We start from the raw sequence: 14,089 nt of genomic DNA on the forward strand, positions 1-14,089 counted from the left end.
CGACAGCCTGAATGTCAATACAGTACAATACTGTACATTCTATATATACTACTATATATACTTTTTTATATATTTTTATTTTTTATTTTTATTGAATAATGTGTATCTATATAGTGCGTATTGTATACTGTACAGTGTATGTTATTATTTGTATACTGTTGAGTGTAATTATGTGTATATCAGATGCTTAAATTGTGCTGTGTTAATTTGATGTTATTGTAAATTGGTACTGTCTCATCACTGTCACGACTGCTATGTTGATCGGAACTGCACCCAAGAATTTCACACACCATTGCACTTGTGTATATGGCTGTGTGACAATAAAGTGATTTGATTTGATTTGAAGCACAAACATGATGTTTCAAGCAGAATTCTCAGTTATGAGAAGTGGAGTACCTTAAATTATCTTTTAATGTGCACGTTTTCATCTGTCATTGCATAGTGATATGAAAAAGTTCTGTAAGGTCTTATGCATGTGTGTGTGTGTATATATGTATATAATATATATATATACACTTTTTTAAAATTTTCTTATTGGATGGTTATTTCCTTTTAAAGCTGCATGTAACCAGCAATGTTTAAACTGGCAAAGCCAAGAACATGCATTTCTGACAACCTCCGAATGTGTTTTGAGTGATACGATTGCACAACATTTTGGACCCTGTTTACACCTGTAATGTTGTGTGGTGCACTTGTGATCAGATCACCAGAGACGGATCTTAATATCAGCTGTTAATGGGGTCTAAATCAACTACAAATTCATAAAATAAAGCAAAGTAGCTTTATGGAGAAAGAGAGAGTTAAAAAAAACCTGTCAACTTTTTCCACAGTGCTGACTCTAGGAACACAGTCTCATAAAACACATTTTACACATTTATCCCTAACACTTTAACATATTTACAGCACTGCATACCTTATCATTGAAGGAATTGTTACTTAGAAGCTGCTAATGAGAAGACACTGGTGTTTACTCTTTGATGTGTGGGACTGATAGGATGACATACACCACAAGCTCTCCCAGCATGCCACAGGATTAGAGCAGAGCCGTGACTGCACCCTTGAACTTTGTTTACTCTTTACTCAATAGCATGGATCAAAGTCCAGGTTAGAACTGTGCAAAAGTGTTCAAAGACAAAAATTCAGCAGCTGGCATAAAGTAAACAACATTTCAGCAATGTTTCTGCTCAGCCATATTGTGGAAAGGCCACTGCTCATTTGGAGGTTATGATTGTGTGTCGTGATGAAAGTCAGCTTTAAAGTCTGAAAGTGCTTTTTTTAATTTTTAGCAAACATTAAGGATTATCAAAAATGTTTTGCTTCACTGTAAAATATAAAATATATTAAAATATTTGTCTAAAAAAGGAAAATGGGTCTTATTAATTATAATATAATTCTTACATCTTAACTAATAAGGTTATATTGAGTTCATTATAATTACTGTGCTGAGTCGACCATAAAATCAGCACAAAAATCATGAATCTGAGCATGCACAAGAGGAAAGGAAATTGCAAAACTCTACAGATTCAGTCTTCAGTGAAGCCAAATGTACAGCAAGTACCTTATTATCAGCAAAGCTGACTTTGTAACATTATGGTGCACAAACTGGTCTAATAGTATTACGTTACTATACCTATACATACCTATAAAAAAAGAAAAGAAAATGGCTTAAAGTTAAGGAAATCATGAGAGAATTTTCATTTTTGGGTTAACTAACCCTTTAATGTTAAGAATGATTTTAAAAATATATAATTACATGTTGAAATTAACATTAACCAAGATTAATAAATGCTGTAAAAGTATTGTTCATTGTTAGTTCATGTTAACTAATGTTGTTATCTAATGTTAACAAATGGAACTTTATGTAAAGTTTTACCAATAATACCATTTTACAAAAATGTCACCACAATCATGTAATTTTAATGGGATCAGGCTGACAGGTGCAAACAGTGTTCCTGTATCTCAACTAGCCCTGCACGGCACTAGCAACATCAATGTCAAGGGTTTGATTTTCAGGAAACGCATGTGTAACACTTCTCAATGGAAGGAGGAGGCGAGAAGCAGATTTCCTGGTTCAGGTAAGGATTTTTATTTTCCTCTCTGCAGCAGGTATACACTCTCAGAGCTTTTATGTTGTTCACTAAGCTAGTCTAAAACTACACAAACCACTTCACAAAATAAACTCTCAACATTGCAATAATGAACTCTTCGCTTCACACTCGGTTCTCTGGTGCCCAGGCTCTCTCCCGTATACCTGCGGTGTGGCTCTGTTTATGCTGCTCTCCCCGTACTCACTGAAATTAGAGGCAGGTGTTGGACATAATTTAACTCAGGTGTAAGCCCCTTACCGCTTTCTCTCTCTCCAGAGAGATGCTTGACCACGCCCCCGCTGCCACAGCACATTTTGATGAAATGTACATCTTGGATCTATGTTGCTATGGATTAAATTATTAAAGGTCTGCCAAATGTAAATGTAAACATTACACAGCTGTTCTATTTTCACAATCTGTTTGAAGATGCAGAAATACAAAAATGTGTTTTAATATGTGCCCATATACAGTATTGCCACCACAACTCAAAATTCATGTAACTTCCATTTATCCAACTAGAAATCTTAGATGCAACCAGCAGGGTTGGGGAGTAACGAAATACAAGTAACGGGAATACGTATTTAAAATATAAGTAACTGTATTCCACTACAGTTACAATTTAAATCATTAGTATTTAGAATATAGTTACATTCAAAAAGTATTTTGATTACTGAAAAGATTACTTTGCATTTTATTGTCATTTGTTTCATTTAATATTTAGTCCTTTCAGATGGAAAACATTTACACATATAAATGATGCGGTCCAAAGTGTTTCTGAACAGTGGTGAAACACTTTCTTATGATGCGTTACTTTCATACGAGCAGACAGAGTAGTAAGTTTGAAGTAAGTTTGGAGCAGAAGAAATAGAAATAAACCTTGTGTAAATTGTAAGCTTTACGCTAAGCTAAAATGCTATTTCTAGCCATTTTACATGCACATGTTACCAGGCACGATCATATTTGTTTTTATCAAGAAAATTCCCGTTGGATCATAATTTCTTTTTCTAGTAAGACCTTTGATATTAGGGCAAAACTCATATTCTTGATAATATTTTTTTTTATTGTTTTCCTGTAAAAATATCTAAAAATCCTTAAAACAAGATCAATTTGATTGATCTTGTTTTAGAAACAACACTGTATAAGATATTTAGGTTTTTCAGAGAATGTATTTTTAACATGTGTATTTTGTCTAACTGTACTGGCAGAGTTTTTATAGTCAAAACAAGTGAAAAAATCTACCAGTGCTGAAGAAGTAATCCAAAGTATTTAGAATACGTTACTGACCTTGAGTATCTAACGAAATACGTTACAAATTATATTTTACAGCATGTATTCTGTAATCTGTAGTGGAATACATTTCAAAAGTAACACTCCCAATCCTGGCAACCAGTCACTAAACATATTTTTTAGGTTGAGAGACCTAACCATTTTGGCCAAACCATTTATATCCTTTTTATTCTCTTGTGCAAAATTAGATATCTGCTGTGAGCCTTATGAAGAACCTAGCATTCTATTAAGAAAGGCTGCTGTGGTGTGCTATCAATCACTTTAAACAAGGGAGATAGTGAGGGGTAGGAGGTGTGGCTAATGTATCTCAAATTGTTCGCTGCCCTTCACCCGGAGCTGAGTTTCTCACCCTGTTAGAAATCTCTCCCTATTTTATCACTGCCAATAAATACTTAAGTGCCGCCTCTGTTCAAATCAGAAAACAGAAATATTACAAGCCCACTTTATGCCTCCCTTCTCTCTCTCTCTCTCTCTCTCTCTCTCTCTCTCTCTCTCTCTCTCTCTCTCTCTTTCTCTGCTTCCTATTCAATACTTCCCTCTCTGTCAAAAGATATAGGAATAATCTCAGCAGGACAGGGATATTTGTATTACATCCATCACTCTGTCCTCTGAGGGTGTAGCACAGAGACCATGCTACACTTTAACAGCAGGCTTAATCGCTCAAGGCCTTTGATACCCCTGAGAGGTGCGTACGAGTGAGTGAGACAGAGGCTTCTGTCAACTGCTCAAAAATTTTAAATAAGAAATGCAGATTCACACACTTGTACACACACATAGACACATTTTTTTCTTTGCGATTTTGCTGGTTTTGGAAGTGGTGGTGGCATAGTGGGCTAAAGCACAGAACTGGTAAGCAGAAGGTTGCCGTTTCGATCCCCACAGCCACCACCATTATGTCCTTGAGCAAGGCACTTAACTACAGGTTGCTCCGGGGGGACTGTCCCTGTAATAAGTGCACTTTAAGTCACTTTGGATAAAAGCGTCTGCCAAATGCATAAATGTAAACGTAATGCTGGTAAAAATTAGGAAAGGTAAAAAAAAAATTCCTCCATTTTATTCATCATAAACATAAAACAGACAAACAATTTGACCATCACATTCAAGATTTTATCTTGACTTAGTTAAGACCTACAAAAAATATGCTCAGCTGCCCTCTGCAAAACAAACGGTATATGACTATGTTAAACTTATTACTATGGAGCTAGAACTATGACTATAGTATTTAAATTGGAATTTTGTTCATCTGAATTCTAGACATGTGACATTTAACAAAATTGAAGATTTTGTGGCATATTTTATACTTAGCATTTTGGCTATTCACAGAGCTGCCAGAATTCTCTGGTTCGATCCACTGTAACTCATTAACATTAACTGCGATGACCAATACTTTTACAGCATTTATTATATTTATATGATCTGAATTTCTGAGATCTGAATTTGAGAGATTTGTATTTGGAGTTCTAAATTTCTTCTTAACCTCACGTGACCCCACATCCTCATGCACGTACATTGTGTTTTGCCTTCGCTTTACACTATGCATTATTTCATTTCATTTAAATTGACAGATCTCTGGGCTGTCATTAAAGGGTCAAACTTTAGATGAATCGAGTCTTGTGACAAAACAACATGGCGCAGATCTGTTGAGAAAGGGCAACAGAACTACATCTGAAACCTAATTTAGTTTTTACATTGAAACCTGTTTGTATCAAAAGCGTAACATCTCTAGTTTCATTCGATATGCCATTTTGAAATTGTCAGTCATTTATCATGAAACAGCACAGTGTTAAACACGATGACCTCCTATGATGACAATGAGCCTTACTTACCTTAGAAATCTTATATGTACTGTGCATTATCATCATCGAGAATGAATGGGTACATCCAAAAGCTGGAAAATGATGCTTTCAGAGGCTTCATATGGAGTTATGATGAAAATAAAGTGGATTTCGAACTGTTCTGAGACCAGTGCAGAAAGACAGCACACTGGAGGTTAAGTCATTCACTAAGTAGGTAGCGAGGGAGCATCCATAGCTTTCCTATGCCGCCAAGACATTCACTCTTAAAATCCGGTCAAAAGTTCAGTTTCAGGCTGCAGATGATGTTTGGATCACTCAACATGTTTGGCAGTCATGAGACAATGATAATCAGTACATAGATTCAGAATTTATATATGTATTTATATATGTATATACAGTATGTATAATTTTATTTAACATGGTTGGCAGTGATTGGACGATGCTGGCCATTACTATGGATGATAATTATTTTAGCTAATTTCTGATTGGTAAAGTGATTTGGCACTGGCTATCACATAATTGTTTGACAGTGCAAAGAGAGAACATTGAGATTTTGTGTGATGCTGCATCAACTGCCATCAGTGGCAGGCCGAGCATTTAAAATCTAGGCCTTCAGTGTGATTCATGCCATTAAGAAAACACATTTTCACAATGAATAAGACACCCTATGCCTTTGGGCATCATACATTATATCACAGCTAACTAGTAATATCAATTGACATTTTAAAAACACGTCTACGCACAAAAGCCAGAACTTGAAACGACACTTAATGCTCAAGCAAGCCTAATTTTAACTGTAGCGTGATTGTTTTGTGAAATGAACGTCTCCCGAACAGACATTCAAAAATCATAATTTTTCATATGAATCTACCAAGGAGGTCTTTAATACCTGGAAAAATGTATCTAATAATATTTGCGATTTAAATGTTGCTTGCAATAAATTTCGTTTCGTCAGGGTACACGGTTATGCAGCGTTCCATTCAAGTTGGATGTGGGATATTCCTACTTGATCTCTCTGACCATAAATGCATTCCATTCTCCAATATTCGGAACTGCAATGCTCCCATTAGCTTAGCAGGGGTTTGACTCTCATTAGAGATGTCTCCTAGCAATCCAACTGATAAACAATGCTGCAGTGCTAGCATTTGTGCTACAGGTGTATGATTATCAAAAGAGATTATAATGTTTTATACACCTATTTCTGCAGGCATTTGTTAAATAAGCTTTAATATCATGTAATGTGGAAACAAACTAATTTATCAATATTACTTAATAAAGTGAATGTTTATCACTTACTTTGCAGTGGCGAATTCTCAGTGCCAGCAAAGCCTTCTCTGCTGGCCTAACATGCCAAATAAATAAATATTTTTCATCCTTTCATCCACAATCACCTTTTTGCCTATGTATTTTTAATCACTCTCCACTCTTAATGAATCTACAAACAAATAGGTGGAGTGGTGGTGGCATAGTGGACTTAAGCACTGAACTGGTAAGCAAAAGGTTGTTGGTTCAATCCCCACAGCCACCACCATTGTGTCCTGAACAAGGCACTTAATTCTAGGTTGCTCCAGGGGGATTGTTCCTGTAATAAGGGCACTGTAAGTCACTTTGGATAAAAGTGTCTGCAAAAATGTAAATAGAGAAAAATGAAAAGTTTACCCAGTCAGAAATTATTCCTTGATGCTTACAAGCAAAGTGTGACAACATGCCCAAAGCAGCATGTGAGTTTGAGCTCAGGCCTTCAGAATTTCCACAGAATCCCTAAACAGTGCAAATGAATGTGCATCTAAAGTCAGATTCATCAGCCAATCAGATTGATTTATTTGTTCTTGCTGGGTGTGATCTTTAGGATATTTCCCGGTTGAGGCCTTCTAGCTGGCCTTGAGTGACGCAATCATGCTTTAAGTGACGTAATTTGAAAGCAAAGAGCACGAGATCTTGCTGACGAGTTGCCTGTCATTACTGTCACTATCGCCATTGAGAAAGAGATCCTTATGAATTTACAAACCTGAGATGTTTTGCATGACCGTTTGATTGCTTAATTTATTAATCATGAAAGCAGGACTGATTTTCACTTCAAGAAAATTGGTAAGTGCTTTTTGCATTGTTATAGCAACTTTGGGAGTTTTCTAAGTGTAAATTAGGCTGCTGGAGCATTTAGTGTCCGATCAAGTTTTGAAAAGTAGTGCTGCATTCCAATCAACTTGGAAAGTTGGATTTTACAACTTCCTGCTAGGAAAAGTGCAATGGAATGCATCTTGAAGTCAGAATTTTTCTATGTAAATGTTCAATAAGATTAAACAATGTATGAATACAATCATAAAGAAACGTACAGGTGAAGGAATAAATAAACAAATAAAATAAATACAAATTGTAAAAAAATAAAAATATGTATAAACCATCCAAAATGAATACATAAATAAGATAAAGAAGAAAAAAATTTAAATAAATATATTTTATATTTAAAATAAAAAGTGTCCCTTATTTTAAAACATCAAAAGTAATAATGCAATAATGAAACATGCAACAGTCGCCTCTATGCAGCCTGAACTTGTTCATTGTTGAATCTTTGTGACAACTGCACTGAAAATAATCTAGACGCAGTGCAAAGAATGAAAAAGAGTGCAGGTGTCTCAACATGCGTTTTTGACAATTTGAAGTTCTTTTTAACTTGGCGTGGTGTTTAAAATATGGCGGTCCTGCGTGAGACGCTGAAGAAAAAGCAAGACGCGTGCACATGTCAAAGACATTTATCCAGAATGTGTTTGAACAATTTTTTTCATTCATTACAAACCCGACCTGAACCCGAAGTCCTACTTGAAAAACTGACCCGAACCCAGCCCAGGTTCTCGGGTCCCGTCGGGCTCAGGTCGGATTGCAGACCTCTTATTCTGTATAATCGTGTGCTTGATTAATTTAATAAACAGGAAAGGAGGACTGATTTGCACTTCAAGCAAATTGGTAAGTGCTTTTTGCATTGTTATAGCAACATCGGGAGTTTTCTAAGTGTAAATTAGGCTGCTTGAGCATTCAGTGTCAGATCAAGTTTTGAAAAGTAGTGCTGCATTCCAGTCAACTCGGAAAGTTGGATTTTACAACTTCCTGCTAGGAAAAGTGCAATGGAATGCATCTTGAAGTCAGAATTACAACTTGTAGGCTCGTGCAGAAATTCTCAACTCCGATTTCGCCGAGATGCAGGGGCATGATGTCACACAAACATGTGGACACTCAGGGAGATATACAAAGTAAGCAATAAACATTCACTTTATTAAGTAATATCGATAAATGAGTTCATTTCCACATTACATGCTATTAAAGCTTGTTTAACAAACGCCTGCAGAAACAGGTGTATAAAACATTATAATCTCTTTTGATAATCGTACACCTGAAGCACAAATGCTAGCGCTGCAGCATTGTTTATCAGTTGGGTTGCTAGGAGACATCTCTAATGAGAGTCAAACCCCTGCTAAGCTAAAGGGAGCGTTGCAGTTCGAATATCGGGGAATGGAATGCATTTATGGTCAGAGATATCAAATAGGAATATCCCACATCCAACTTGAGTGGAATGCAGCAGAACCGTGTACCCTGACTAAATGAAATTTATTGCAAGCAACATTTAAATCGCAAATATTATTAGATAAATTTTTCCAGGTATTATAGACCTCCTTGGTAGATTCATATGAAAAATTATGATTTTTGAATATCTGTTCGGGAGACGTTCATTTCACAAAACAGTCATGCTGCAGTTAAAATTAGGCTTGCTTGAGCATTAAGTGTCGTTTCAAGTTCTGGCTTTCATGCATGGATGTGTTTTTAAAATGACAATTGGTATTACTAGTTAGCTGCGACATAATATATGATGCCCAAAGGCATAGGGTGTCTTATTCATTGTGAAACTGTGTTTTCTTAATGTCATGAATCACACTGAAGGCCACTGTTACTTTGTATATCTCCCTGAGTGTCCACATATTTGTGTGATATCATGCCCCTGCATCTCGGCGAAATCAGAGTTGAGAATTTCTGCACAAGCCTACTAGTTGTAATTCTGACTTCAAGATGCATTTCATTGCACTTTTCCTAGTAGAAAGGTGTCAAATCCGACTTTCCGAGTTGAATGGAACGCAGCACTACTTTTCAAAACTTGATCCGACACTGAATGCTCCAGCAGCCTAATTTACACTTAGAAAACTCCTGAAGTTGCATATATTAATGCAAAAAGCACTTACCAATTTATTTGAAGTGAAAATCAGACCTCCTTTCCTGTTTAATAAATTAATCAATCACACGGTCATGCAGAACATCTCATGTTTTTAAATCCATAAGGATCTCTTTCTCAATGGCGATAGCAGCAGTGATGACAGCCGACTCATCAGCATCTCGTGCTCTTTGCTTTCAAATTACCTACATCACATAAAGCGTGATTGCATCACTCAAAGCCAGCTAGAAGGCCTCGACCACACACCAAGAATTTGCCATTGTCTGCCATATTGGTCAGTGAAATATAAACAATGAATTACTTTAAATAGTGGAAATATGCAAGGGACGTTCCAGATGTTTTAGCTTACAGCCATCTCATTTCTCTCATATCCACATGTCCGCCACAAGTATGAATGCATCTTATTGACAAATGAGAATTCTTAAAAAGGTATTTGTAATTGAAATCAGCCATATGTCTGAGACAGATGTATGTAATAGTTTAATGACAGTGTCACTCTCCACGTGCATTCGTTTCACATCGGTCACATGGCCCACATCCAGGTGGTCGGGATTATCAATAAAACACTGTAATTTTTCTAGTCTATGATCCCAGCACAGACAAATGAAGTCCTCTGGAAAAACAGGAGTATTAATTACAGTGCCATCAGTCAAACCCCCCTGGCTCTTTTACCGGTTTCTTGCCAAGCACTAAAATAGCAAGTGAGCATTTCAAGCTTCCTCTCTGCACTATTCTAAGACCAGTGGTTCTGTCTGACCTGAACAGAGGAGAAGGCCTGCAAATTAGCATCTGCCAAACAAAATGCTCACTGACTCCAGATCAATATTGATTTTTCTTCACTCAGGCAACTTGAATATCCTGCCAGTTGTGTATGGATAGCTTAACACCACCGTTTGCCAATAGACCACTAGTGCCAGAAGACACATTTTCCAGCAGACAACCACATAAATGATTTCAGTGCATTCGGAAGCAAGCTGCTTCCGGTCAAAATGTATCTGTGTATTAGTATATATTGTCTGTCATTTAGCTCTTTATTTGGAGGGATAATTGTCAGCATTGGCCATGTGTTTCCGGAGACTGTGACTCACCAATAAAAGTGAGACAGTTTCACTTTGGAGGGCTTGTCAGGGGTGTGAGAGTGGGTTGCAGAGAAAGTGTGTGGAAATCAGAAGTAACCACTGTAAATTATTTCTAGAGATGCTTTCCATATTTGAGACATCTCAGGGGAGGCTTTAGGAGGCAAGGTGAAGAAACAGATAATTGTCTAAGGCACTTCTCTTCTAGCCAATTTCATGTATTGCTTACAATATATATTCTTTAGGTAATAATTACAGACCTTCAGCAAAACCAAGTAAATAAAAAATCTAAATAAATTACAATGGAAAAAGCATTCTGCTTTAACTTAGTCCCCACACTCACCAAAATCAGCCCAGTGTTGTCAGTAAGATTTATACAGACCTGGAAGGCAGGAGTTCTATTCTGTTGACTATAGAGCCACACCACAAATGACATCTCTCTAATAAAACGATGATATTGAAGTCATCCAACACACATAATTGGCAGGGGTGTCAGGCCGAAACTCATGACTGCTCTGTAATGCTTGCTGTGATTGGGGAGAGCATGGTCTTGTTAACGAAAACAAAATAAACATCCCATTTTGCTGCCCAATTGTCTAGAGGAAACGGAGGCAGTATGTTGGATGAAATGTTTAAACTCCTGCAGTACACCCATCCTACCATTGTCTTTCAGACATGCTTTTGACTCTCACTCATTAATAATTTAACCAAAAGATAAATGTTTGTTCCAAGCATCTAACCACAAATGCATTGACCATTCACAAAATCACCATCTTAATTTATATTATGGCTGTGAGACAGTCAATATGATCATAGCTCTAATAGCTTGACTATCTATGTTGAATTGTTTGTTTACGTTTAAAAGTCAGCTCTTACATGTCTCTTTTCTCATTAAGTAATGATGCACGCTGATTCAAATGAGACCCTTGCAATGCCTGATGCTTTATACTGTACCACAGGTTTGCTTATGACTGCTGAGACCCCTATAGCCCTAGATCCACTGCCCTGCTGAACAAGATCAGGTGTCAGCAGTCTTTCTACCAATTAACACAATGGAGCAATTGTGGGGCCTAATTAGGGACTCTGACATTTGACTTAACTTTTAAAAGGCATACTGGAGGGACCGTGTACATTTAGCATGCCTTACTGTGACGCTTTTACAATTCTCTCTGAAATACTTCTTAGGTGAACATTTAATCAGACTATTTCTAAGCCAAAATATGTCAAAAAAAATTTTTAAGTCTCTGGAGAGAAGAAATTCTTGATTCATGCCTATTTTAAGAATTAAGGATTTCCAGAGAAGGGGGAAATGGTTAAATTATTTCAGAGAATCAATAATTACTAGGTGACAAGTAAGATGAGTGAATTCATGCTCTGAAAATTGAAATGCAGATTATTTGTGACTCATTCTATCTTTTCCCGTTTTTGCCTCCCAAAAGGAGAGCGACCCTGCTTATTTCATTGTATTATTGGGACTTTCTGGTTGGATTGTATTGAATGCATGTGTTTCTTCAATGACTCATTGGCTGAGAAAAACTGAGGCTGAAACTACACTGATTTTACAAACCTTAGTGTAAACATTAATATTTGTCAGGAAAAGAAAATGACATCAATCTGGATATTCTCTCCATCCTAAATATGTTGACTTTATCCTAGAAAGGGTTTGATGCTATAGGGAAGACTGGGGCTAGTTGTCACACTTTTTTCTCCAATGAATGTTTCTCAGGGTAGGTTCTTTTTTTAAGTTAATTTTTGTACAGGCACATACGTTAAAGTCTTTGTGATAAAAAAAAGCTATTGAACATTTCCACCATCATTGCAAGATACAGTTTATTGAACACACTTTGACATTGTTGGGGCATATTTTCACACTATATTGGGTAAGTTGTCAAAATGGAACCTGACATTAAAGAGCATTCATGAATGCTGATTGTGTTGGCTTGTTTACCCAACAGCTATTACAAAAATCTAACATTGGAATTTGAGTTTAGACTTGGAATTCACAAAAAATATTCATTTTTTTAAACTATGTGTTTGAAACCAACATATAAAACCACCACATTTTGTGTATCTGTATTTTTGACTCACAGTTACTGAGTGTTACACAGTTACCTTACAGTTACTGAGATATAAGCCCAAATATATCTAATCTCCCCTTTATAATTCATATACATTACTTGCTTTTTATAACAAGGTTAGTTCCACGAAGTGCACTGATCTGACTCTGACCCAATCCCTATATTTGTCGTAAGGCAAATAAGCCACACTGTATGAGTCCAAGGTTTGTTTAGTATGCCTTGAGCACTCTTCAGCTTGCAAAGGATCTCAATGGAGGCTGGGCCAAGTCATAACCACTGACCTTTTACAGACCTCTCAGCATTTTCCCCACACTGTTATTTCTTTATATTGCCCGTGTACCTCTGAAAAGGAATCTATTATTTATTTAACTCTGGTGCAAGCAGAATGTTTTATACCTTAGTCTTTGCTGACTGCACACATGGGGTGAGGGATCAATCTGAAATGCAGTTTCTCTCATCTGAGCTATTTTATAACATGGCCATGTTAGTCACTTAACATCAGCTGCTATATTTTTAAAGACCCTAAAAGTTTTAATAAACAAATTTTAATTGAACTTGTTTTTACTGTTTTCATAGCTTAACTATGTGTACCAAAGTTGCAGGTAAAAGGAACTGTTTTCTCTCAGGAAAATTACAAGTCATGTAACCTTTATTATATCTACATTGTAAAGAAGCCTTTTATGCTGTAATTTTATCTTTGCATGTGTACATCTTATACTGCATAATGTATAGCACAATCCACTTTTGAAGAAACAGTTGTTTTGTGATCTGTAAATAATTAACTCTTTTTCACCTTTTTGTGCTAATGTGGCAAAATAAATAAATAAATAAATAAATAAATAAAATACCTGAAGTTCTTGTTATCAGTGCTCCCAGGTTGCCTTTCTTAAATCATTGTGTCAAAAGAAGATTTTCCACACTTTTGGCCATAATACCACACCTTAAAACAGACATACATTACATTCCTCCAGCATAACAGCAAGAGCATGGATGACAGGTTATGAGATGAATAGTCTGCCTTGCCCATCACCTCAATTGCTGTGATACCAGCCCAAATGTGGGCTGCAGTTTTTTTACACACATTAAAGGGTGTGTACACAAAAAGAAAATAACTGAAATGAACATACCGTCACATACCAAACTACATGTCAGTTCAAGCATGGGAATAAAGTCATTTGCAGGTAATATTGAGAGCGTTTAAATTACTGTTTATGAAGATATCAAATTGTCCAATAGTGTCTAGCAGATCTCCTTCAGCCTAACACAAATTGCATGTCTGTCAGAGATTTTTCCTCACTTCTTGCCCTACCATGACTGATGCCACTAAAGTCAGACGACTTGTCCTACTCAAATTAATCTTGCTTTAAGGTGCTCAGCTTGGTGACAGGCCAGATTGTGAAAAATGTCTGCTACAACCTATTCTGACTTCCTTCCTCCCTGGCCTCTCGATTTCTCTCTAGATGTAAGGGACTGAGTGTGATTTATTGGCCCAGAATGCGTGTGAGCTATTTGGATATTTGTGGGCTGATTCAGCTGTGTGCACTCATCA

Source organism: Myxocyprinus asiaticus, chromosome 5 (genome assembly GCF_019703515.2).
Source record: "Myxocyprinus asiaticus isolate MX2 ecotype Aquarium Trade chromosome 5, UBuf_Myxa_2, whole genome shotgun sequence".
NCBI lineage: Eukaryota > Metazoa > Chordata > Actinopteri > Cypriniformes > Catostomidae > Myxocyprinus > Myxocyprinus asiaticus.